The sequence below is a fragment of the Mesocricetus auratus genome, unplaced genomic scaffold (assembly GCF_017639785.1).
Source record: "Mesocricetus auratus isolate SY011 unplaced genomic scaffold, BCM_Maur_2.0 Super-Scaffold_100025, whole genome shotgun sequence".
NCBI lineage: Eukaryota > Metazoa > Chordata > Mammalia > Rodentia > Cricetidae > Mesocricetus > Mesocricetus auratus.
The window spans coordinates 20,796,441-20,824,397 of record NW_024429206.1 but is presented as its reverse complement, the minus strand read 5'-3'; the positions used below and the strand labels follow the sequence as shown (position 1 = coordinate 20,824,397).

Here is a 27,957-nt window from a genome sequence, read left to right as displayed (position 1 = left end):
CACAATTGGGCACAGAGTCATCCCAACAACCTGGCACAGGACAGTGAATGCAGGAGGCACTGCTGGGTGTCAGCTGGTAAGAGACATGGACTGATGGAGCATGCTGACCACAGAAGCAAAAATGAGCCTAACCTAAGACATGAGTTCACCCGAAGGATGTTTTGGGAAAGCCTGTCCCTCACTACCTAACCTTCACAGAGGTTAGGTCAGAGCAGAATCCACTGGGGGGGAAAGTGCTATTCTCGGTTCCGGATGAAGAAGAGACTTGAAGGATGACTCAGTGATTAAAGGTTTTGCTGCACAAACTTAAGGACCAAAAGTTCAAATCCCCAGAAACCAATGTCATGCTATGACAGCTAGCCTGTCATTCTGGCTGTGGAAGGGAACAGAGACAGGGGGATTCCCCAGAGCAGTCTAGCTTGCTACAGAAGCCATAGTGCTAAGTTCTGGGTTTGACTGACAAACTCTGACTCAGTGAAAAATGTGAAGAGAGATGGAAAGTGGTTCCTGGCATCAGCCAGAGATGACCACAGGTGCAAGCACACGTGCATGCACACCCATGTGCAAAAGTATACCTACATTCACATGCATACCACATACATACAAAACAGGAAAAGGACTTGCCATCAGATACGGACAATCTGTGAACTTTGGGGGTGCCATGTTCACCTAACAGTGAGCTTGGAGTTGAATACATCAGAATTGCTCAAAAAAAAAAAGGTATTGATCTGAGCACAATGGTGCTTGCCTATAACCCCAGTAGTCAGGAGACTGGATCAGGAAGCCAGCCAGGCTTACATAGAAAACCGTATCTCAAAAACAAAATAACCCAAGCAACAACAAAGAACAGTGACTTGGGAGATGGCTCACTTGGTAAAGTCCTTGTCATACAAGCACAGGGGCCTGAGTTTGATCCACACCATCAATTAAAAAGCTAGATGTGGTGGCAGGGGAGACAGACATGGGAGGATGCCTGGGGCTTATGGGCAGCCAACCTAGCTTTCTTGGCCAGTTCTGACTCAAAAACCAAGGTAGACAAAACCCTGAGGAACTACACCCAAGGTTACCCTCTGACTTCCATACGTGCATGCCAGCATGTAAGTACACAAGACTGGGGGCATAGATCAGTGGTAGAATGACTTCTTAAAAATCTCCCAGTGAGGGGCTGGAGGTATAGTCTAACCTGGGCTCAAGCCGCAGTACTGAAAACAAAAGCATTAGTTCATCCAAAAACAAAAAAAAAAACCAACAAAACAAAGGACAGGTCCCAAATTTCTACTCTTGCTTCATTTCTAGTTCACCATTGGAGCAGGAACTCTTTTTTTAAACATAGAGAGAGAGAGAGAGAGAGAGAGAGAGAGAGAGAGAGAGAGAGAGAGAGAGAGAGCTGAGCATGGTAATTCACATCTATATCAGCACATCAGCACTTGGGAAGCTAAGGCAGGAGACTCTCTGCAAGTTCAAAGGCAGCCTGAGTTACACTATGAGTTCCAAATTAGCCTGTGTAACACAGCAGAACCCTCTCTCAAAAAAAATACAGAAGAGAAGAAGAAACACATATAAATATGTCTGTGGAAGATTTAAAGATGTCTGTCCCTAAGGAGTTAAAAAGTAGTCACTGTCCTGTGACAGAGCACTGGCAGTAAGAAGGTGGTGTGGGGTGCAGACCTGACTTCCGTAGGTATCAAAGGCCCAGCAGAAAGGACTCTGGGAAAGCAAGAGGACTCCAGCAAGGTGGAGGCGCCTGTCAGTGAGGGAAGGAAGCCACCTTGAGGCGCCCTTGTCTGAGGCCACCCGAGGGATGCTGGTACGTCAGGAGCAGCAGGCAGGGAAGGGGGCCAAGAGACGACCAGACACCACTGCAGCAAAATGCCCTGACAGTCACCGTCTTCTGTCCCCACCCAGCCCGGAAAGACAACACTGGACAGTGTCCCACAAGCCACTCCACTCCACAAAGGTACAAAAGACAGCCTAATTTAGTCATCTTCCCTGAGATGACCTTAATTGTCAAGTCTGGGGAGATGCTGAGCTGGCATGGCAAACGGACTGCATTTCCTGCTGCAAGGCTGTGTGGGGCCACGGGGTCTGAGAACGAAGTACCAAGGGAAAGCGGAGCCCAGCTTTCATAAGGGTCACCTGCCAGCACTCTCAACCCTTTGAATTCCACCTGCCATGTTGTCCCAGCTGCTTCCCTGGAGACGTCCACTCAATCTTCCATGCCATTCTTTAACTGAGGTTGACTTCTCCTCCAGGTCCAACTCAAAGACTTGCAGGTCTCAGAATGCACAAAGAGTTAGGCATGATGGCACACCCCTGTCATCCAAGCACTCAAGACGCTGAGGCAGGGGGATATGAGCTCAGGAACAGTCTGTGCTATGTTCAAGGCTAGGGTGGGCTACCTGGCAACTTCAAACCTGCCTGTGTAATTCAAGGTCATCCTGGGATATACAATAAGATCTTGTCTCAAAAAAAAAGGAAAAAGAAGACATTATCAAAAGTCATAGTAACACTGGATGGACAAAGGCATCTAGTAAAAGTGGTCATTTTATCCATGGATGGATGGATTCGATAATACTGGAGGAAATGAATACCCATTTAAACAATAACAATATAGTTAATTCTCTGTATCTTAGCATAAGCCAAAAGTAATATGAGATGGATTTAAAATTTTGATGAGGGTCTGGAGAGATGGCTCAGTAGTAAGAGTACTTGCTGCTCTTGCAGAGGACCTGGATTTGGTTCCTAGCACCCACGAGGGTTCAGAGCCATCTGTAACTACAGCTCCAGGGATTTCGGTGCCGTCTTTTGAGCTCTGCAAGTGCCAGGTGCACAGACATACATGCAAGCAAAACACTCATACACACCAAATAAAAATAAGTATGTCTTTTAAAAACTTTGAGGGTGGAAATATATAGTAGACTTCTGGCTAAAATTTTACAAACCAAAAAAAACCTTATTTCTCTTATTTCTAAAAATACTGCTAAATAAGAATGAAAGATGGGTGGGGAGAAGGAGTCCCCTTTAAGCTACAAGGACAAAAAAGAATAAGGAGAGACTCCAAAGGAGATGTGGAAGGCAGGCTGCTGACAGACTGGTGACCAGGGCTGTGATGAATTCTATATGAGTCCAGGGTTGTATCAGGAAGGACACAGACACTGGGCCAAGTCACCAAGAGGCACACACTGACACATCCGGTCTAGTCAGAACCATAGGAGGCTTAGACAGAGCCCTATCCTTCGCCCGCAGAATCAGCGCCTTCTCCCATGTGTCCTCTGTCCCTAAATGGCCCACAGACCATTGAAAGAGAGGATGAGGGAATGCAGAGCCAGAGAGAAGCACCTTCAGAGGACACCAACTTGGGGACCAGACTGTGCCCAAAAGAGGGGTCTGTCTGGACCACCCTTCCAGGGCTGGATGGCAGAATTCCAATCGACAAGCATATTCTCAATTCTGTGGCTTCACAGCACGGTTCCCTGAGCGACCAAGAGGCTGCTCCATGTGTTCAGTATCATTTAATTTAATACCAATTGCTTTCATAGCTATGAACGATGTTATTTAAAAATATAGACTCTGACATTCATAAATATAAATAAAGGCAAATATTATATATGCATCCTGAAAGTGAGTATGCATTTTTGTTTGTGTTTGTTTGTTTTGTGAGGGTGTTTGTCTTTGTTTTCTCTTGTTTTGGTTTTTGGCTTTTAGGAGGTTTTGTTGTGGTGGTGTGTGTGTGTGTGTAGAGAGAGAGAGAGAGAGAGAGAGAGAGAGAGAGAGAGAGAGAGAGAGAGAGAGAGCACTATGTAACCTAGTTGACCTAGAACTCAATATATAGACCAGGCTGATCTTCAATTTACAGAGATCTGTTTGTTTCTGCCTCCCAAGTGCTAGAATTAAAGGTGTGCATAAGTATGACTCCAAAGTTTAAATCTTTAAAAGGAAAGGGTTGAGTATCTTATTAATTTTTTAAAAATCAGTAAATTAGCACTGGGCATGATGAAGCATGCCTGGAATCCCAGCACTCCACACCAGAGACAGGGAGATTATGGATCTGATGTCACCACAGCTGGTTTATTTGTGTGTGTGTGTGTGTGTGTGTGTGTGTGCATTCACACATTCCTGTGTGCATGTATGTGTTCTTGCGTGTGCATATGCAGCTATTATGCCAGCCAGAGGTTAATGGCAGGTGAGGTGTCTTCCTCCATGGCTCCCCACCTCATTTTTGGAGACAGAATCTCTCATTGTACCTGGGTCTCACAAATTAGGCTAGGAAGGCTGGCCAGCAAGCCCCAAGGGCTTTGCTCCTGGTGTTGGGCTTAGAAGTACATACCACCCTACCGGGCTTTTTTTACGTAAGTGCTAGGAATGGAACCAGGGTCCTCATGCTTACCCAGCAAGCATCTTACCATCTCAGCCATCTTCCCAGCCCCTTATCAGCTCATCATGCGGGGGAAAAAAAGCCAGGTATGGTGTCTAGCTTGCAATCCCAGCAGTGGGAAGGTAGAGGCAGAAGTACCCCTGTGACTTATTGGACAGTCAACTTGATGAGTTCTAGGCCAGTGAGAGACCCTGTCCCATAAGAGCATGGGCCAGTGAGATGGCTCACTGGGTAAAGGCACTTGCCAGTAAACCCCACCACCTGAGCTGGGTCCCCATGACCCACACGGTGGAAGGAAAGAGCCAACCCCTTGCAAGTTGGCCTCTGACCTCCATGCGCCTGCCCAAACACAAAACTAAATAAGTAAATGCAATTAAAGCAGAAAAAAACTTGCTCCTTCAAACACATATGTACACATGAGTACACCCACACAAACAAGATAGACGACCATGCAAAAGAGTATTTCCCTCTGACAAAGAGATCAAATTCTGTTTCCCATCCATCCGCCTTGCGGTGCAAGCCTGCTCAATGCTGCTTGTGATTGAATTTTGAGGACTATTTATACAAACCACTTTCTCTACCCTCATCTCCCTCTAGTAATAACTGAATGATCTAGAAGCTTCACTCAATCCATGAAAAGAGTTCTTGCCTTAAAGGACCCTAGCATGAATGATAGGGTTTCAATGCTGTTGATGGCTCCTTTATTCATCTGTTCAAATTCCTTAATGGGTCCCTTTAAGAACCACCTTGATTTGACTTTGTCTAGCCTCACGCTTCTTTGTCTGAAGAATCCAAAGTGCCGAATGAAGCTGTTCAGGGAGCACACTTCCTTTCCTTCCTTGCTACCGACCTCTCCAGTCAAAGAGGCACCTATTATCTCCATCCCTTTTTTCTTTTCTTTTTTTTTTCCGAGACAAGGTTTCTCTGTGTAGCTTTGGAGCCTATCCTGGCACTCGCTCTGTAGACCACCCTGGCCTCGAACTCACAGAGATCCATCTGCCTCTGCTTCCCAAGTGCTAGGATTAAAGGTGTGCGCCATCACAGCCCGGCTTATTATCTCCATCTTCTACTGCCAATGAGAAAAGATGACTTGAAGTGAGAACACCCTGCAAAACCAATGTAAGTTGCTTCTTCCCACAAGGACACCAAGGTCATACCACTCCAGAATACTAGGTGTTCAGACCAATCTCCATAGTAATTGACCTCCAACCAAATTAGAATTTGAATATGGAATGGCCCTCTTAGGCCCAGGTGTAAGCTCTCAGCTTGGTGTTCCAGTCACCTTGCCTGTCAGCTCCATCTCACTATCAATGACTCCAACCCTCTGGAACTGTAAACCAAAAATGAAGGAGAAGGAGGAGGAAGAGGAGGAGGAGGAAAAGGGAGGAGGAGGAGGAGGAGGAGGAGGAGGAGGAGGAAGAAGAAGAAGAAGAAGAAGAAGAAGAAGAAGAAGAAGAAGAAGAAGAAGAAGAAGAAGAAGAAGAAGAAATCTTTCTTCTATAAGTTGCTTGGCCATGGTGTCTCATCATAGCAATAGAAAAGTAACTAACATGAAAGTTGGCACCAGGAGTGGGGTATTTCATTGACAGATCTGACTATACCAGTTTGGACTGGAGTATATAAGACTTTGGAACTTTGGGCTTATAGAGTGTTTGAACTCTATAAGCAGAGCTTAACAGGCTGTCCTGGTAAGAACTTAAAAGGCATTTAGTCATTCCAAGAGCCATATGGACTGTGGAGGCCAGACTCAAGAGGTTTCAGAGGACAATATCAGCAAGTGAACTAGAAACCAGTCATGTAATATTGTAGCAAAGAATCTCCCTGTGTCTTCCCTTGTCCTAAGAACCTGCCTAGGGTTAAATTGAAAAGTAATATATGAATCTCTTTGGTGGAGGAGATTTCATGATATCCTAATATTGACTCTCCTGTGTGGTTATTAGTAATAACCCTTATTAAAGTTCATGAAAATAGAGCAAGCCGCCAGGCGTTGGTGGTGCACACCTTTAATCCCAGCACTTGGGAGGCAGAGGCAGGCAGATCTATGTGAGTGAGGCCACCCTGGTCTATAAAGAGAATTCCAAGGTTGTTACACAGAGAAACCCCGTCTCTAAAAACAACCAGAGATGAAGGAAGGAAGGAAGGAAGGAAGGAAGGAAGGAAGGAAGGAAGGAAGGAAGGAAGGAAGGAAGGAAAAAAGAGTGAATGAGATATAAACACAAAACTCAGAGTTTGAAGAGGAAAAGGACAATTGGAAAGCTTGTGCTGCAAGAGAGGGTGCAGATGTCAAAGAAGTTTGTGTCATTAAGGAGAGGTGTTGGAATAGAGGGAAGGGGGCTCTCAGGTCAAGACCCCACCCAGCTAAGCTGCTCCTAAAAGCTGCTGCAAATGCAGTCCAAAGTGGCCGGAGTCCATACTAAGCTAGCACCTGAACTTGGCAGTGCCATCCATGTGGCAAGGACGCCCAGGGAAAGGGGTCCTGGAATCCTGTTCTCTCCTTTCAAAGAGACACCAGGGACAAGGCAACTTGTGACAGAGGAGTCCCTGCACAGAGACCCTGAAAGGCCGGCACGTGAAGCTGTTGAAGTGAGGTGTCGGTTGCAGTGGAGACCCCAAGACTTGGAAATGTCAGGGCCCTGGGACATTTGCCAAGAAGAGTTGACTACAGGGAGTGGAACCATCCCAAAAGAGAGAAGCATAGACGGGCAGCAAAGTGGGAGAGGCAGAACCATCTAAACCTCTCGACACTGAGCATGGAGTTATAGGATTCGGCCTTTGCCCTGCTGGATGATCTGTCTTGCTTTGGTCCAATATTCCCTTGCTATGCCCTCATCCCTCCCTCTTGGAATGGTATCATACATATAATTTACTTTTTAATACTATTATAAATTTTCATGTGTATTAGTGTTCTGACTCCTCTCTCTCTCTCTGTCTCTCTCTCTGTCTCTGTCTCTGTCTCTCTGTGTGTGTGTGTGTGTGTGTGTGTGTGTGTGTGTGTGTCTGTCTATCTGTCTGTCTTGTCTATACTATGTATGTCTGTTGCCCTTGGAGGTCAGGAAAGGGTGTCATATCCCCTGAAACCAGAGTTATATATGGTTGTGAGCCACCATGTCAGTGCTAGAAACTGAACCTCTATCCTCTACAAGAACAAGTGCTCTTAACTCCCCAGCCCTGTAATTTGCCTTTTGACCTTATAGAGTGTTACAGCTGAGAGACTGCCTTAAGTCTCAGAAGAGACTTTGGACTGTTAGACAGTGTTGTAACTGGGAGACTCTGGGGACTTTTGAAGTTGGACTAAGTGCATTCGTGTATGGGTGCGAGTCTAGGAGCGGGGCAGAGAATGAAATGTGTTAGTTTAAATGAGAATCTCTCTCCTGGGGTCTGGCATGCGAATCCATGATGCCCAGTCCGTGGCACTACTTGGGGTGGTTTGAAAAGTATGACCTTGCTGGAAGAGGCGTGTCAATGAGAACAAGCTTTGAGAGTCTAAAGACCCAAATCATTTCGAGTTTTCCTGTGCTTCCTGCGTATGGGTCTAAGTGAGGCTCTCAGCTTGCCGCTCCACCCACCATGTCTCTGCTTTGCAATCATGGACCCCAGCCCTTTGGAACCATAGTCCAAAATCTCTCTTCTATAAACTGCCTTGGCCACAGCAACAGAAAACGCAGTTAATAGACATGAGTCAGGGTATGAGATGAGCATTTAGTGAAAACTCAAACTCACCACACCAAGTCCCTTCCCTATGACCTAGGAGAGAAAGGAGAAACACACAGCTGCCCACAGGTATGGAGAGTACAACTTCTTCTCAGGAGAGACAGCCTCTAAAATCCTTTGTGTTTTATAACCCTAAGACCCCATGTTTCTTAAAGTGTTACCTGGAATAAGCCAGTACACATCAGAGGAAAGGGCTAGGTAAGGGTTATTAAACAGAAAATAGATAACGTTAACTTCAACATGGGGCCAAGGTCAAAGTTAAGGGAAGGGCAGACTCAGTCATGCCTTTCAGTATCCCAGGGTTTCTTGGCTCGATAAAGACAGACACAGAGGTCTGTTGCTTTGATGGGATTTTAAGATGGCAGCGGTGGGTTAGAATAGCTGGGAAACCCAACAGAGGGGTCGAGAGAGCTGTTTCAAATGAATCAGAAGCAAATGGAAGATTCCAGGAGATCAGCGTGGCATTACGAAGCTTATGTTTTTTGAGCAGGATCTAGCAGCAGCTGGAGGTCGGTTTGGAAAATTAGCGTAGTGGAACGAGCCTCTAAACACGAGGATGAGGCAGGGGGATTTTAAGTTGAACCCCAACCTGGGCACAAAATGAGACCCTGTCCAAAGAAAATGAAATGAGCGGCCGGGCGTTGGCGGTGCGCGCCTTTAATCCCAGCACTCGGGAGGCCGAGGCAGGAGGATCTCTGTGAGTTTGAAGCCAGCTTGGTCTATAGAGCGAGTTCCATCCAGGACAGCCTCCAAAGCAATACAAAGAAACCTTGTCTTGAAAAACCAAAAGAAATTGAGAAGATAGGAAGTGGAGGGGTAGAGAATGGAAGAAGGAAAGGGAAGGAGGAAAAGAGGTGAGAACAAGAGGGAGAGAGAGAGCTACTGTGAGCGGGCTCAAGTCCAGGCAGAAAAGCAGCCATGGCGAGAACACTAAAACCGTGCAGTAAGACCGACACGCTGATCATATACGAATGGCGAATGGCGAGGGAGACAGAGATGGGAAATAAGGCTCTTGCTCTGAGTGTGGGAACTGTGGGCTTGAAAACACACACCATTCCGAGGAACATCTCGAACCGTCACCACCCTCCTTCCCTTTGCCCGGCATATCCACGCTGCATACACTACCCCCTCGTCAGTTGCTCGGTTCTATCTCAGCCATCAGATTGATGCTGGATAGCACATCCGCACTGTACCCTCCCATTAATCTCTTACTAAACATCTCAGTTGTCACATCACAGCTGCTGCCTAGCATCTCCGGGCTACATGCACTACCCTGCTGTTAGTCACTTGGCAAACACCTCAGTTATCAGACCAGTCTGTGCAAGACATCCACACCGTCCATGCTGCCCTCTCTCGTATTAGTTACTCTTCTGTTTCTATGATGAAACACCATGACCAAAAGCAACCTATAGAAGAGTTTATTTTGGTTTTAAGGATCCAGAGGGAGGGGTCATAATGGCCAGGAAGGCGTAGCACACTGGCAGGAGAAAAGGTTGGCTGACCGCATTCACACACAGGAAACAGAAAGAGAACAGGAAGTGGGGCAGGGCTATAAACCCTCAAAGCCCACCCCCAGGGTTGCACGTTCTCCAGCAAGGCTCCACCTCCTAAAGGTTCCCCCCAAACAGCGCCGCCTGCTGGGAACAAAGCGTTCAAAGACATGAGTCGAATGAAGACCCTTCACACCCCTCCATTAGTCAGTTAGTGGCTGTCTCAGTCATCCTATCAGCTGCCGTTCAGAGTATCCTCGACGTGTATGCAGCTTAGGGCATCTATATGGCATATACTATTTTCCCGTTGGTAACTCGATTACCAGATTCGCGGCTGTGCGGTACGCTCGCACAGTCTGTCTCTCACCCCGTGAGTCACTTACTAGCGCCTCACTTATCAAGCCGCCAGTCATTCAGCGTTCCATGCTGCATACCCTCCCTTCCCATTAGTCACTCGGTAGTCACCTTGTTTATCAAACTGACCGTCCTTGCATAGTTATGTAACCGGTATTTGGCTTAATAACGGCCTCAAGGTGCAGTGCTGGTGATACTGGCATCATGGGGTTGCCAAAGGGAAGCCACAGTATGCTCCTCTTAAGTGAGGAAGTAGAGGCCCGCCACGTAAAAAGGAAAGAGTAAAAGCAACACATGAAGGTGGCCGGGAGCAGGGTGACGATGGATCCCTCCCGTGAGACTCAGAGGGAAATCTGTGCTGTTTCCACTGTTGTCGGTCAAACTATGAAACTTACAGCCATCAATATGTAAAGGGCCAGTCACCCCCAGTTACTCAGAAGGACTGCAAACTGAAAGCCAGCTTGGGCTGCACAGTGTGTTCAAGGCCTCCTCGGCAACTTAGTGAACGCTTATGTCAAAATACAAAGTAAAAATCTGGGCTGAAGTGTAGCTCAGTGGTACCGTGTTTGATTAGCAAATGCCTAGAGCCAGAAAAAAGAAAAAAGGGTACAATTTGTGGGTAGAAGACAAGGAAAGAAAGTGTGTCTTGATGGTTATCATTGTTCTTTTTTACAGGTTGATCCCTCACTGTGCATTAAGTTATGAGTTACATTTTATCATAGCATGTACGTGAAAGAAAAAAATATACACACGAACTCAATATGATCTATAGTTTCAGGCATGTCCTGTGTGGTGGGGGGGCGGGGGGGGGGGAAAGGGGGTCGTCTTACAACAAATCCCTCAAGGAAAGTGAGGGTTGTTATGCCTAAATTTCCCACAGTTCTGTACCCACGTCTCTAAGGACAGGGGTTATCGCAGCATGCACCTCACGAGTTGTGAAAGGGATTAATGCGCTAATGTATGGGAATTACTTGGAAAAGACTACTTACATAAGCAGCTGCAACTGCACCATCAGCATCCCGAAGCCAGCTTCCACGTGCCGCCTAAGTGCCCTCCTCCCGTTAAAGAGAAAAACACTCAACCTGGACCATTGGAGTCCCCAAAGTTCACCCTCCCCATCTTCATCACAAGTCAGCTTACAAAGCAAGAAATGGACAAGAGAATGCCCCTGTCACTGGGCACGGTGGCGTGTCCCTTTCATCCCAACACTAGGAAAGCAGAAGCAGGCAGGCGGATCTATGTGAGTTTGAGGCCAGCCTGGTCTACATAGTGATCTCAAGGCCATTCAAGGCTACATAGTGAGATACTGTTTCAAAAAAAAAAAACCTGTCAATTATCAATTGTTACAGACTCAAGTTGAAAGGAATGTGATGTGGGGAGGAGGGGGTCAGCAGTTAAGAGCATGTACTGTTTACCCAGGTCAGGTGGCTTACACAACTAGTTTTAACTCCAGCTGCGGGGGGGGGATCCGACGCCCTCTGCTGGATTCCGTGGGCACCTGCATGCACACCCACATAACTCTCACAAAGACACACATCCATATAGTTAAAAATAAAATGTTTTTTAAAAGACAAGAAAAAAAGTGGGAGGAAAAGGTCTGCTAAATGCACGTTATTAGTCATCCCAGGCTGAGCGCGTCACGGCTGGGTGACAGATGCCAAAGGGCACTGGTAGGCACTGCTCTCCCAAGAGGTTGAATATATTTGCAATATCAATTCCTGCACAAATAAGCCTTTGTTTATTTGTTTCAATGATGGGAGAAAACATCTGGGATCCTGAGCGTGATGGTTTTTGTGCCGAGCGACACCAGCTATGGAGCATCTACCAATTCATTGTGTTGAGGTAGGTGGGGTTGTTGGAGGGAGGAGATGGAAAAATAAAGTCACAAATGTAATTCACAGAGATGTGCATCTCCAGTCACAGGTACCTGTAACGTGACTAGACCCAAACTATCCGGATGTTTCTGTCTCACCATTCCCCTGACTCAGAGCAGCACACAGGGGTGCCCCCCCCCCCGCCAGTCTACTTCACCACAGCACACTTACCACTTACCCTGGTCCAGGATGAGCCCAGTTTGATGGGCTCTTGACAGATTACCCTGGGTCTATTTCTTACAGTAAAAACCAAATGGTAGGTCTGGCATGGTGATGCATGCCTTTAATTCCAGCACTTGGAAGGCAAAGGAAGGTGTGTCTCTGAGTAAAAGGTTAGCTCAGTCTCCATAGTGAGTTCCAGGACAGCCAGGACTACATAGAGAAACCTGTTTCCATCATGGAGAAGGGAGGGGTTCATGAGGACTCATCCCCCCTGAAGATGTATACACAGCTAATGGTTGCTAGGGGAGGGGCTTATGAAGCATTGCCATTCCCGGAGGATATGTATATGCAGTTAACAATATCTAAGGAGAAGATAATCATGAGGCTGGGGATCTATAGGTAACTAATGGTTATCAGGGTGGGAGGTCATTTTCTTCAGCGGTGTAGCCACCGGTAAGTTAAGTTGCCTGTATAAGCAACATCCAGAGACACTCTCTCTCTCTCTCTCTCTCTCTCTCTCTGTGTGTGTGTGTGTGTGTGTGTGTGTGTGTGTGTGTGTGTGTGTGTGTGTCTTCCCCAAGACCAAAATACCCTGTCTCCAGGACACTTGTGTTAAATCCCTTTGGGGAAAAAAACATAAAAACTGTCCTAGAGCCATGGACCTCAACACTGGCTGCCCCATAAGGCTCATGGAGGAAGTATATGCCAATCTGTCCATTCACTTGGGAAGATTCTGATGACACTGGTATTGGGGAATGGAGGTGACACTAAAACCTGAAACTTCCCCAGCTGGGCTGGATTTAACCTTCAGACAAGGTAGAGATCTGCTGAACCCAAGTGTTAGCTAAGGATCCCAACCCTAGTGGCTGGGGACACAGCGTGGTGAATTCATATACCACTTGCCACACAAACATGAAAATAGGATTTGGAGTCCCAGACCCTATGTTTAAAAAAAGAAGAGTTCTGTGTCTGATGGAGTGTGCTGGTAATCCCAAGACTGGGGAGGCAGAGAGAGTCGGGCTCCTGGGAGCTTGCTGGCTAACCCAGGCCAGTCTAATTGATGAGTTCCAGAGCTGTCCTAGCCACTGAGAGCAGCCACACCTCCTCCCTGCACTGCATGACTCCAAGCCCCAGAGGCAAGCATCCCTCTTCAGGCAAAACTCCCACATGGGCATCTCCAAGGACAGGACCTCCCAGACAGAGCCCCCCCCCCCGCTGGAAGTACAGAAAGTCTGATGGGGCCCTGGCAAGTGTTCCCTGGCTTTGATTTGCCTGGTGTATGGGATTTTGAGTCAGCTTGTGTCATAGCTCATGACTCCAGAAGACACTGCAATCTCAGTGTGCACCAAGCTGAGTACTGGACATCACTTATGCCTCCTTTTAATATATGGGATGCTGGGAGTGGGGTGGGCCTCAGTCAGCAGAGTGCTTGCCTGGCATTAATGAGGCCCAGTAGGCACCTCACAAAGTGGGAGGGGCAGTACATGTCTGTCATGCCAAGACTCAGGAGGTAAAAGTATGAGGATCAGGAGTTCAAGGTCATTCTTAGTACAATGGCAAGCTTGAGATCATCCTAGGTTCCATGAGATTATCTCAAAACCTAGCGATATAATATGTGGCATTTTTCTCTGTTGTCTGCTAGCCTATGAGGGCCCCCAGGGATTCTACATGGAGTCTGAGAAGACTAAAAAAGAGCTTTGTTGGGTGTTGAAACCAGATGACTTCTATGTGTCTTTAAAGGCTTCAGTAGTCAGCCATACTGGAACTATTAGGACTCGGAAGAAAAGGAGGCACCCACTCAACAACCTTGAAGATTGGGTCTTGATGGGCGAAGAGACCCTTCAGCGTCTCCCTTCACTATGACCACCAAATGACTTGTGAAGGAAAGGGACAGCCCACAAGACAGGCTGGAGAATACCATATCCATCTCGAGAAAAATGCAGTCTTTCTCAGCTTTCAGTCCCTGAAAAGACGGTGACGTGTTTTAAATGATTTAACAAACCCAGGCCCAGGGGAGAAGAACACTATAGTAAGTGAGTTACAAATGCTGAAGGCGAGCCCTTGTGAATGTCCATCCCAGATGTCCTAACCTGCTACCCTGGGCAACTTACTAGCCCTGGTTGTGTCTTTGGTTTTGTTGTTTCATTTTGTTTTGTTTTGTTTGCAGTTCTGAAAACTGAACCTAAGGCCTCCCACATTCTAGGAAGGCATTCTATCAGCCCCTTACTGGGGGGAGGCTTCGAGCAAGAGGCTCTCCCACCTTCACTCCTCACTGGGGGATTCTAGGCAGGGGCTCTCCCACCCTAGCTCCTCACTGGGGCATTCTAGGCAGGGGCTTAACTGATTTTGAAACAAGTCTCCAATCCAGGCTGGCCTTGAACTTACCATCCTCTTGCCATAGCTGGCCTGGCAGGCCTGCACTGGCATTCCTGAAGCACCTTTATTTCTCCATTAATAAAATGTGGCAGGGGGACAGCGAACATACGAGATAGGGTAGTACTCTCAGAGCTGCTGTGGTCCTGCGTGCCTTCTTGCTAGATATAGGATGTGTTCTTATGTACATCTGTATAAAATGAAGCATCAACCACAGATCAGATTAAAGGCAGAGCAACTGATTTTTCAAACGAGCAGCAGGAATGCCAGAGGCTGCAACACGACATCAGTGTGCAGTACAGATGTTTGCAGCTATAAAGATGTTTACACTGTAATTAGGCCTGTTATCAGTACACACAGAGATTACGCTTGCGGAATGAATGAAACTCACAAACTGTCCCCTTTTTCCATCATATTTGAAGTGCCTCCCTAATTCCTGAGTTTGCTAAAATAAGTCCATTTTCCACTTAAAGAATCACAGGTGAGTGGAGAAAAGGAAGCTGCCCTGGAGAGTGGACCTACGTGACCAAACACGTGTCACTTAATCATCATGTTCCCCATTTTCCCATCTACACAGCGAGATGACTAAGTTCCCTCCGCTATAAAGTGGCATTCTCAGCTGGGGAGATGGCTCAGCCATTTAATCGATTGCCACACGCGCACAGAGGCCCGAGTTTGATCTCCAGAGCCCAAATGAAAGCCAGACCCAGTAACAACTGTAGGCCCAGTACTCCCAAAGCAAGAAGACAGAGAGAGAAGAATCTCAGATGCTCGCAGATCAGCTGCCCTGCTGTGTAACATGACAAGAAAAGAGGGTGTGCATCAAAGCAAGGCAGACTGTCCTCTGACCCGCACACACTCGCTGTGGCATGCTCACACCTGGAAACACCACACACACACACACACACACACACACACACACACACACACTGAGAGTCGCCATAGCTTACTCCCACCTGCCCAGGGGATGGCACCACCCACAGTGGGCTTTGCCTTCCTTATATATCCCACAGGAACTGCAGAGATGGTGTAGCGCTTAAGAGCCCATGCTCTTCTTGTAGAGGACCTGGGTTCAGTTCTCAGCACCCACATGGTGGCTCACAACTATCTTTAACTCCAGTTCCAGGGGACCCAGCACCCTCTTCTACCCTCCATGTATAGTAGGCAAGTATAGGACGTACATATATACATGCAGGAAGAATACTCATACACATTAAATTAAAGTAATAAATCTTCTTTTAAGAAAAGAAAGAAAAAGCCCCCACAGAATTGCCCATAGGTTAGTCTGATGGAGACAATTCCTTAATTGAGGCTCTCTCCTAGTTTGTGTCAAGTTGACAAAAACTAGCCATCACAGTGAGTAATTAAAAGAAGTCTGAGAAAGGAAAGTGACAGCTTGGATGTGAAATCTCCCTGGTGGGCTCACGTGTTCAACATTTGTTCCCTGTCTAGAGGGACTGGTGAATCTCTAGGACAGAGAGACTGGGTGGTAGACAAAAGTCACTCAGGCAGGCCTTGAGAATTACAGTCTCTTGATCTGCCAGAGTGTGAGGATGAGACAGAGTAGGAGGCCCACCACTATCCGTCAACACCACCCACCACGCTTCCCTGCCACACCAGGCTGCTCCTCACACACAGTGAGCCAGAAGAAACTGAACTGATTCCACCTGGTCAGAGGCCAGGGAGGAACTGCTGGAGTGCAGAATGAACGCCCACTCCGACACGGCTTGGGATATGTATACTGAGTTGTGGTCATAAAGCCTGACACGAGACCCTGTCCTAATCTGGCGCCTGTTTCTCTAATAAATCACTCCAGCCAAAAGCAACTGAGGGGAGAAAGGGCTTCCTTCACCTCACGCTTCCAGATTACAATCCATCGCTGAGGCAGGAATCCGAGAGCAAGCCTTCTTGCGATTCCAAGAGTCATTACCTCTGACCCAAGAACTTGCTAACACCTAAGGAAGGACAGCAGGAACCATGGGGGACTCCAACTTAGCTGGCTTTCTTATACAGCCCAGGCCCCCTTGCACAGGGAGTGACGCCACCGATGGCGGGCTAGGCCCTCCATCAGTTAACAGTCAAGACAGTTCCCCATAGCCATGGCCACAGGTCAGTCTGATCTAGGCAATTCTTCAGCTGGGGCTTCCTCTTCATGGGTAGCTCTATTTTCTATCAACTTGATGGTAAAAATTAACCAGCATACCTCCAAACATAATGTGTCCTGAGACTACAATTATCATGGGACGACAGACAGGTCATCCAAAAAATACACCCATGCTTCCAAGTGACAAGCACTCTGTATTTTCTTTCCCTGTTTTCCAAAGATAGAAATCCACTATAATAAATATGTCAGCAACATAATTAGCTTTACCGTCTAATTTGTTTTCCTATTGCCAAACTTTTGTTAATGAAAAAAATGCCAATGATTTGTAGTCACGATACCAACTTTGGGGCTCCTGTACTAGAACAATAATGTGCAATGTTCAGAGATGAGTTTTTAATGAATATTTAATTGCTCTATTCTTTATAAGTATAAATTATGCTTTCAGTAAACACTGTGAGTACTAAGAAGGCAAAAGAATTTCACTTCTCTCTGCGAAGCTGTGCTTTTAAGTTCCCTAACAATCCCTTTAAGAGGTGAAAAATCATCTGTGCTTCATACTACTACAGGAAGGAGTTCCAGAAGTGATTTGGGGGGGAAGTAACTTGTTTTAGCAAGCTTCTAAATCAATGAAATCATGTATGCAGAATTTAATGGTTTCGTTTCTTTTTTTTAATCTATAAGTGTGGGGGGTGGGGGGGCGTGCTTGTGAGGGCAATGTCCACAGAGGCTAGAAGAGGGAGTCGATGCCCTGGATCTGGGGTCACAGGCTGTTACGAGGTGCTGGATGTGGATGCTGGGAACCAAACTGAGGTCCTCCGCAAGAGCAGTGAGGGCTCTTAATCACTTGAGCCATCTCTCCGGCCCCAAGATGTGAGGACTGCAATACGCTTTTTTTTTTCTCTCGAGACAGGGTTTCTCTGTGTGGCTTTGTAGACCAAGCTAGCCTCGAACTCACAGAGATGCACCTACCTCTGCCTCCCGAGTGCTGGGATTAAAGGCATGATATGCACACACACACACACACAAAGAACTACAGTGTAAGTACCTGAAATGGTAATGGCCTGGAGAGTAAACAATTAGAAAAGGTGCTTTGGTTTCTCAATGTAACATCTCTAGATGCTGTCTTGATTTCTAATTAAAAACAAAAGAGGGTCTAGAAAAGATTTTCTGAAAAATAAGGCTGCTGGATGACCTGTAATCCATCCTAGCCCTTGAGAGATGGGGCAGAGGGGTCGGGTGAGCAAGGTCAGCCACAGCTACTTGAAGAAAGTTTGGGGAACATGAACTATGAGAGCCCCCCGTCTCAAAAACAAGAAAGAAAAAGAATATAAGTAAATAGGACTGTTGATCTGGGCATTGTGGACTGTACGTGTAATCCCAGCACTCAGAAGGCTGCCGCAGGAGGATCAAAGGTTTTACGTCAGCCCATGCTACACAGCAAGACCCTGCTTCAACGAAAGAAAAGTTTATTTTATTTGTGTGTGTACATGTTTATGCTTACACATGTGGAGGCCAGAAAACAGTCGGTCTGTGCTATCTTTCTTTAGGTTTTTTTGTTCACTTGGCTTTTTGAGATAGGGTCTGTCACCGACCTGGAACTCACCATGGAGGACAGTCTGGCTGACCAGGAAGCCCTGGCCCCTACCCATCTCCACCTCCCGAGTGTAGTGATTACAAGTGTGTTCTACCAGACCTGACTTTTTCACATGAGTTCTGGAAACTGAGCTCAAGTCCTTGTTCTTGTAAGGCAGGCATTTTGACAATGCAAGAAAAGTTTACTTTCTAAACAAAAAAATTCTTTCTAAGAAGATAAAATAATAAAACTAAACAAAGAACCATGCATTAGGGAGCCAGGACAAAAGTTGGCACCGTATCTTCTGGCCCATGAGTTTTTGACATTGAATTTTCAGAACAGAGCTAAATTGATGGTTCAGTGCGTAAGAGCACTTGCTATGAAAGCAAGAGGATCCAGGTTCAAATCCCAAGTACTACACAAAAGCTGAGAATGGCCACAGGTGCACCCATCATCCCAGAGCTGCTGGGTGAGAGACAGGCAGATGCTGGGTGTCTCAAAAGCTGAGGCACAGAGCAATTGAGGAAGGTGTCTGATGTCCTTTGGCCTCTGCACACATGCACACGGTGGATACACACCTGCACACAGTACATGCACCACACACACACACACACACACACACACACACACACACACACACACACACACAGGCCAGGTGTGGTGGCTCAAATGTAATCTCTACACTTTGGGAGGTGGAGTCTGGAGGATTGGGCTGTACAATAAGATCCTGATTCCCCCACTGCCAAACAAAAGACTTTTTTCCAGGTATAAAGAGAAATGTGCATTCATTGTCTTTCAAAATGGATTCATCTATTACATGTGTGTGAATGTTTTGCCTGCATGAATGTAAGTTCTCTCCCTGGTACCCAGAGAGGTCAGAAAAGGGCATAAGATCCCCTGGAGCTAGAATTACAGATAGTTGTGATTGTCTTGTGGGTGCTGGAAACCAAACCCATGTCCTCTACAAGAACTACAGGTGCCCTTAACCACTGAGCCATCTGTCCAGCCTCTGCATTCATTTTCAAAACAACAAAATAAAATCTCAATCATTCACCATATCCCCACCACTGGGCAAGCTTGATTAATATTTTCAGTCCATTTCTTTCCATTTGTTCTCTTATGCCATTTTTTTCAACAGAACTGAAATTGTACTACAAATGCATCTTTTTTCTGTCCCCACATTTAATTGGCACACTAGAAATCACTAAATTAAGGTCAGCAAAGCATTTTCTCTCCATCTGTCACTTGGAAGCACTACGATCCATATTTCTCTGCTAAGAGATGGAGGCCTGGCTTCCTGGAGGAAAGTGGTGTGTGCAGAACGCATTTCTGCTGGGGAGCTTGGGAAAATACAAACCCAGAGAGCTGAGTGTTGGTGGCACAGGCCTGTGATTCCAGAACTGGACAGACTGAGCCAGAATTGTTGTGAATTCCAGAGCAGCCTGGGCTACAGAGGGACCCTCCCTGCCTCCAACACACACATACACACACACACACACACACACACACACACACACACACACACACACACACGGGCCTGGAAGATAATCCAGTGGGTAAGAGCGCTTGCTGCACAATGAGAAGGCTGAGTTCAAATCCCCAACACCGTGCATAAAACTTGGGGTGTGTGTATGTGTGCGTGCATGCATGTCTGTCTGTCTGTCTGGGGTGTGGCAAGAGCACCACTGGGAATTGTTGGCTTTCAGCCCAGCCCCAGTTCACTTAGAGCAGCGGTTCTCAACCTTCCTAATGCTGCGACCCTTTAATACAGTTCCTCATGTTGTGGTGACCTCCCCCAACCATAAAACCATTTTTGTCGCTACTTCATAAATGTCATTTTGCCACTGTTATAAATCATAAGGCAGATATATCTGATATGCAACCCCTGTGAAAGGATCACTCAAAACCCCCAAGGGGTCTTGACCCACAGGTTGAAAACCGACAAGTTAGAGAACCTGTCTCAAGGGAATACAGTGGAAACTGGCGGAGAAGCACAGGCAACATCCGTCAGCTCACTCACACGTGTACACACACACACACACACACACACTCTTAAAACCAACATAACCACAAGAGTCACCAACAGAGGAGTAGTGAAGAAAGCCTGGGGAGGGGGGTGTTTATCAGTCTCGAAGAGGACAGAAAATGTTGTCACTTTCATAAAAATGTTAAGTCAGACTCAGCAAGACAAACACCACGTTTCCTCTCCTTGGAAGAGCCTAGAGTTTGTAGGGCTGCATAAAACAATTGCTATACATGATACAAAAGCTAAGGAGAGATGAGGGGAAGGAAGGAGACTCCAGAGGCAGAAAATGGGGACAAGTGGAAAGGAGAGGGCCTGAGGGTGCGTACAGCCATGTGCTTGAAAGAAACGGTCTACAAAATCTGACACTGTGGCGGTCACTACACACCAACTAAAAGCACAGCTAAGCGGGTCAGCCAGATGACCCAGGAGGTAAAGCCGCTTACTGCCAAGCTGGACGACCTGAGTTCAGTCCCTGGGACTCGGGTGGTGGAAAGACAGAACCGACTCCCAACTCCTGCGAGTGGTCCTAATGAAGGTTTTAAAATAATAATGAATAATAGTTAGGTCACTGACCTGTTTAAAACTCTCAGAGCCCCCTCTCAACTCAGTATCAACTCCAAACTCCATATGGCGCCACTCCAAAAACCCCATGAACTGGTTCCGTGCCCCCTAAACTCATCTCCGGCTATACCAGCCCACCCCCTAGCCATTTACCATTCCTAACTCATTCCTGCCACAGGACCTCAGCACGGGCTCTTCCCGCCTGTTTCACGGCCCTTTATCTTGCGGCTTCATACGATTCTGGCATCAGTGTAAATGTCTCTCCAGGAAGACAGTTTCTGCCCACCCAATCTCAAGCCACTCTTGAAACTCCATGGCATCTTGGTATTAATTCTATTTTATTTTTAAAACAGAGTCTCCCTGTGTAACTCATGCTAGCCTGGAGCTTGCTACAGAGCCCAGGCTGACCTCAAACTCACAGCCATCACCCTGCCTCAGCTTCCCAAGCGCTGGGAAAATAGATGTGTGGTGCCACGCCCTGTTTCTGTCATTTCATTTCCAGGTTTCAGATTTTTAGTGTGTTTTACCCCTCCAGAACACGAGAGAACTGCCTCCCACTGACGAATTCACAGTTTTCCCCAGAGCTTGTGAGAGTCTTGTACACACCGGTTGGATGAATGAAGGAGTCTCAAGCACCTGGATTTGTGGGGCACACGATAAAGCAACCTACTTTTAACTGGCCACACTCAAGTGGCAGAGATCCCTAATGAGGCGATTTTAAAAATAGGTCACTACCTTCTCCCACAACAGTCCAGGCCTGGAGACCAGCTCACAGCCGCGTCCGTAGGAAAGCAAACCAGTGATGTAGTCCTGGTGGGGCTTGAATACTGTTTCTCCACCCTGTCACCCAAACCAGCCACCCACCTGCCACGGTTCTGTTAGCCCCTCCTCTGTCTCCCACTGCAAATGGAAATTGGTAAAGCCCGGTGTGGTGGAGCACACCTGAAAGCCCTGGACTGGGGAGGCGGGGGCAGGAGTTCAAGGTCATCTGTCTTTATCAATACACAGCTGAGTTTGAAGTCTGCCTGGTCTACACAAGAGACGTTGGAGCAAAAGAAGGAAAAGGGGGAGGGGGAGGGAGAGTGGGAGCAGGGAAAGGGAAAAGAAATTTAAGAAAGAGAGAGAGAGAGACAGAGACAGACAGACAGACAGACAGACAGACAGAGAGAGAGAGAGAGAGAGAGAGAAGATATTGTTCCAAAGAATGACTTCTTGTCCCCATGACCTTTGAGAAACCCCTAGCCTGAGCACTGCCATCGATGTGCCCCCGAGTATCAAGCAGAATAAGTACCCAGTCACCACAGGTGCAAACTAGGCTGGGCAGGGCCTGCGGAGATGTCTAAATGGGTAGCAATGCAGTCACCACAGGTGCAAACTAGGCTGGGCAGGGCCTGCGGAGATGTCTAAATGGGTAGCAATGCAGTCACCACAGGTGCAAACTAGGCTGGGCAGGGCCTGCGGAGATGTCTAAATGGGTAGCAATGCAGTCACCACAGGTGCAAACTAGGCTGGGCAGGGCCTGCGGAGATGTCTAAATGGGTAGCAATGCAGTCACCACAGGTGCAAACTAGGCTGGGCAGGGCCTGCGGAGATGTCTAAATGGGTAGCAATGCAGTCACCACAGGTGCAAACTAGGCTGGGCAGGGCCTGCGGAGATGTCTAAATGGGTAGCAATGCAGTCACCACAGGTGCAAACTAGGCTGGGCAGGGCCTGCGGAGATGTCTAAATGGGTAGCAATGCAGTCACCACAGGTGCAAACTAGGCTGGGCAGGGCCTGCGGAGATGTCTAAATGGGTAGCAATGCAGTCACCACAGGTGCAAACTAGGCTGGGCAGGGCCTGCGGAGATGTCTAAATGGGTAGCAATGCAGTCACCACAGGTGCAAACTAGGCTGGGCAGGGCCTGCGGAGATGTCTAAATGGGTAGCAATGCAATCACCAAGCAAGCATAAGGCCCAGTGTTCAGATCTCTGGAACCCATGTGAATCCTTGGTGGGAGGGCCTGGCCACCCATAATTACAATACTTGGAAGGCAGAAAGGTGATCCTTCCAGCAAGCTGGCTAGCTTGATTAGCCCAACAGTGAGCTCTGGGTCCAATAGAGAGGCCAGACTTCAGTAAATAAGGTGGAAAATCTTGAGAAAGACTCCCAACACAACAGAGAGAGAGAGAGAGAGAGAGAGAGAGAGAGAGAGAGAGAGAGAGAGAGAGAGAGTAGAGTGTGTGTGTGTAAAATGTAGGGGAAACAGAAAAAGGTTGGAATCATTTGCTTCCACACACCCAAATGGACATTTCTAGGCTCCAGAATCCCTTTGATGCCCCAGCTCCCATGTGTGCCAAGCTAGCTCTCCAAGCACATCCCATCCTGAGAGTTCCCATCATCCCTTGCAGTATAGGCTGACAACCAGAGTCCAATCCTCAGGACCCACATGGCAGGAGGAGAGAGCAGACGCCTCTGGGCTCCATACACACACCATGGTTTGTGCATTCGTGCACTTGCAAAATAAACAAACAAATATAACACAGGTTCAGAAATGACTGCTCTTGCAGAGGACCCGAATTGGGTTCCTAGCACCCTTGCCAGGTGGTTCACAACCACCTGTAACTCCTGCTTGAAAGGGATCCCATGCCTCTGGCATCCAAAGGTGCCTACATTCACATACATAAACCTCCACATAGACACAGAAGCACGCATGAGCACGCACACACACAATTTAAAATATTTTTTAAAAACCTTACCAAAAAAAAAAGAAGAAGAAGAAGAACAAGACCTCTACAATCTGTGTGTGTGAGACACCACCGATGCTCCTGTCTTGGCATCAGTCTCACCACGGCCCCCCATGCTTGCCTGGTTCACAGCATTGGCAGCACTGGCATCCAGGCCTCTGGGTTTCCCCCTACAGAGAGAGACACATCTCTCAGCATCACCCAAGCCCTAATAGAGAACTAGACCCTATGCAAAGACTCCTGCCTACACCCCAGCCTCTTCTCTGGTTCCTCCCTTGTCTCCACCTTCAAGCTCAAGAACTCCAAACCATTCCCTGATCTCTAATTCTGTATTTTGTCTTTGGAAGTTCGAGACAAGATCTCATGTATTCCAGGCTGGCCTCAAACTCACTTCATAGCTTAGGGTGACCTCGAACTCCTGATCTCCCTGCCTCGGTCACCACCTCCCAGAGTGCTGGGGCTGCAAGTGTGCACTCCCACATGTCATTCGGGAAGTGCCAGAGACCTCAAGGGGCTCCATGTATGCCAGGCAAGTGCTCCGCCAACCGAGCCGCATCCCCAGCCAACGTGGGATGTGTAACAATTAAAAAGATAAATCACTTCGAAAACCCCGGGTTAGAAACAGCCATCGCATTTGGAGTCTCCTCCTTGCTGGCTGCACTGAGAATCAGCCCCAACAGGAACCTTTAATCCAAGAGGACTGCTTCATGTCTTGAGAGTCAGGGAGCATGCTGTCTTAAAAATCCCACCGACAACTGCCGGGTTGCAATCATGGGCAGAGATGACAGATTCTGACTCCCGGCGCCTAGGCCTTGAGTAAAGGGCAAAGGGAAGCCACCCATCCTGTACCTGTGTAGGACGATCTACAATAATAACAATGACAAGTGTTGGGGGGGGGCAGAGCAGGGGGAGAGCCAGAGGAGAGGAAGAGGGAAGGAGTAAAGAGAGGGGGAAAGAAGAGAAGGAAGACGAGGGGGGAAATGAAGAGGTGGAGGAAGAGGGAGACAGCAAGAACAGAACCTAACTGGGCTGAGGATGTGGCTCAGTTGGTACAGGACCTGCCAAGCATCCTCAGTCCTGCATCAATGGAGCATGGTAGCACATGCTTATCATCCCAGCACTCAGGAGGCTGGGGCAGGAGGACACAAGTTCAAGACTAGCCTGTGCTACAAGTTGGTTCTTGTCTCAAGAAAAACAAAGTTGGGTGGGACTTAAATATCTGGAGCTCATCATCTAAGCCAGAATTATCTAACAAAAGCCAGCTCCCCACTTAGCCCCCCCTCCCACAAGCAACGCATGCCAGTACAGTAATGCATTAGCAAGCTTCCCACTGTACACGTTGCCTCAAAGACCAGCTCACAGAGACACCCCCATGCCAGTGACCCTGGGGAAACACTGGCTCCCCGAAGCACATGTGCTGGGCTAAGACAGTTTCTAAGCTGGGTCTGGAAGCATGGACCTGTAATTCCAGCACTGGGGAAGTAGATGCAGAAGGATCAGGAAAAATAGAGACACCCTGAGCCACTGAGATCCTGTCTCAGAGAAAAGGGAGGGAAGGAGAGAAAGAAGGAACTCAAAATTAGAACCCTTCCCTACCCAGTATTTAAGTCCTAATCGCAGGCTTTGTAATGAGAAGATAGATGATAAGTTCAAAAGAGTAGCTATTGGGCTGGAGAGACGGTGTTGTCAGTAAAGGGCTTGCTGGGCAAGGGTAAGGACCTGAGCTTGATCCAGATGTAGTGGCGCACACTTCTAATCCCAGGGATGAGGAGGCAGAGCCTGGAGGATCTCTGGGGCTTCATAGCCAGCTTCCCATACTTAGCAAGCACTCTAGTGCATACACATGCACACACACACACACACACACACACACACATGCGCACACACACAAACACACACAGGCACAAATAAAATAATAATATCCAATATAATAAAATTTAAGAACATTTTTAAAAACCCAAAGCGGACGGCACCTGATGAATGACAGCAAGGTTGACCTCTGACCTCCACACTTGTACACCTGCACGCACAAGGACACGAACACAAAAAAGGAGCAACTGTCAGACACCCCTACCCTGTCCCACTGCCCATGTCTACCGCAGAGGAAGGGGACCCAGAGGGTTCCCACTAAGACTTAACTGCGATTTTTCTCAATGGTACTAGCTGAATTAAATTATTCCTTTCTTCGTTGTTTCATTTGTTTTGAGGCAGGGTCTAACTAATGCGGTTGGTTGGTTTGTTCCCTTAGACACCGTCTCACAATACAGCCCCATCTGGCCTCAGTCCCCCTGCCTCAGCATCCCAAATGCTGGAGTTATGAGCCTTAGCCACCATTCCTGGCTACTTTTCTTTCTACAGAACCTCTATCCCACACATGAACTCTCAGTGACGGCTGGGCTGGTGGCCATAGTCACTTTCAGGGTCTGAGGAGAAGAGACCTTTTGGTGAACAATCCTAAAACGTTTCTCAAAGATGCCCCGGCTGCTTCGATTAGACCCCCACCCAGCAAGCTTCAACGGGCTCAGAAAATGCCACCTTTCTAAAGCCACTTAGCTCAGGGACAGTCTTGGGCATCTGCCAGGACCCCCATGAACTGCTCAGAGAAGAAGCAAACCATCTCCACGACGAGAGCCCCATGGGTGATGCTAAACTAGGCACAGCGAGGGAGCTGCCAGCCTCAAGGCCGGAAGGGTCACCTAAGACTTCAGCCAACACCTCACAGTGTGGAATTAGAAAGTCAAAACCAACTCTAGAAGGGGCCATCACTCAGTGGGGGAGCACTCCCAGTATATGTATACAAAGCCCTGGGTTTCATCCCCAGTGATGCAAAACAAAAATAAAATGAAATAAAATCAGGGCTAGAGAGATGGCTCAGTGGTCAAGTTTTTGCTGCTCTTACTGAGAGAAAGAACCTGAGTTTAGTTCCCAAAATGCCCATGTCCTCGGACTGACAGCTGCATAGTAACTCCAACTCCAGGGAGATTCCATGTCTCTGACCTCCAACACACACACACACACACACACACACACACACACACACACACACACACACACACACAGAGCCCAGGCATATACAATAAAATACGAGATAAATAATAAAAAAATCACATTCCACTTCCCACCTTGCATAGAGAGACACAGACAGACAGACATGTTAACTCACCCCCTCCAACAACCCAGACAACAGCTGGAGTGGTGTTGTCTTGCTGTCTTGGAGGGGACAACATGTCTTGCACCACCCTGTAAGACAATTCCACACCAAATGGCTTTACAACCTCTACTAAGCTCTGATTCCGGTATTTGTGTGTGTGTGTGGTTGATTTTTGTCTTTTTAAGTTGATTTTTGCAACTGGGAGACAGCAGTTAGATGCACAACACGAGTCCCTCCACGCGCACAAATGCTGTGGTAATGAGTATACGCACGGGGTTAGCACGGAGCCCTGTTCTTTCTACAGGTCTTGGGAACTCTGCAGCCAGGCTGCACCTGGCCACTGCAGATGTAGTTAATACCACAATCTATCAGACTTCACAGCCACACACCGCGGGCTCTCTCGGCTGTTATGTCCTGAACCCAGGAATGTCTCCTTTTTGTATTAAAAGATAAAAATAAAATAAAATAAAAAGAATAGGCTGGGGCCTTACGATGGCGCCCCAGTCTTGGCACCTAAGGAACTGCATGCAGACACAGCTTCCCCTGGAGCTGAGAAATGAGGCTCAAATGGGATCTCACGGGCTCCACAGGCTCCTCGGGCTCCTCGTGCAAAGGAACAGCTTTGAGAAGAAACGCCCCCAATAGGGGCCCGAAGGTGCACGTGGCCCGCACTGTGGAGTCAAACCGCAGCGCTGGGTCCTGACTTAGCACCACCTGCCCGTGGGTCGAAGCATCCTAGGGTCCCCCAGAGCCCTGAGACAGGACTAGAACTACCTGCTGCTGCCCAGACACCCTCAGACCAAGTCTGAGGAAGTTCACTCCCTGGAGCGCTGGTCTGGAGAAGCTGGGCACCCCAGCAAACCTGGGTTGCACTAGAGAGGCAGAGTCTACGTCTGTCCTGGATCTGGATTAGTCCCAAAGCTTGCCACTCGGGGTCCCAGTGGGACTGCTGAAGCCTCTAGGGTCACCCTTTGCGTTCCAAGACCACAGATACTGCCCAAGGGGATGAGCATCAGGGATGGGGAGCTGAATACGGAGTGAACCATACCTCCCACCTCCCCCTATAGATCGCCATGACTCCAGCTTCCCGGAGACCAGGAAGCCACCAAGGACTCCCACTTAGGCTGCCATGCGGATCGGATCACTGACACCAAGAGCTCCCTTTTCCCAAAACCTGAGTGTCCCCGGGGGACACGCAGCCCGGTGGCCACTGGCACCCAAGACTCCACGAGCTGGCACAGTCCCGGGATCCCCATAAGTAAACCCAGGCCCTTCAGCAATCCCAGTGTCCCTCACCCACCCTAAGCACCAAGAGAAATCGGGGTGGCACGGCCCCGAGAGGTGGGGTGCTTAAAGCCAGGTCAACAGGTCCGGGAGGCGCTTGTGGGCAGCACACCCGCCCACTCCGAGACGAGACGCGCTAGGGTAGGGGTATTGGGGAAGGGACCATGGATGCAGCCAGAGAGGCGAGGATGCA

At 48.0% G+C, this 27,957-nt stretch overlaps 1 protein-coding gene across 9 annotated transcripts in view; it reads right to left on the bottom strand.

Moving 5' to 3' along the window:
• Caln1 (calneuron 1) overlaps positions 1–27,957 on the bottom strand; it is a 474,698-nt gene that overhangs the window by 345,509 nt on the left and 101,232 nt on the right. The window contains exon 1 of one of the 9 annotated variants that reach the window (XM_040731672.1): positions 21,339–21,428. The exons of the other annotated variants lie outside the window; for them this stretch is intronic. The gene's annotated coding sequence lies outside the window, so the exon portion shown is untranslated. Of the gene's footprint in view, positions 1–21,338; positions 21,429–27,957 lie in introns of those variants that run through there. 9 annotated transcript variants of the gene reach the window in all.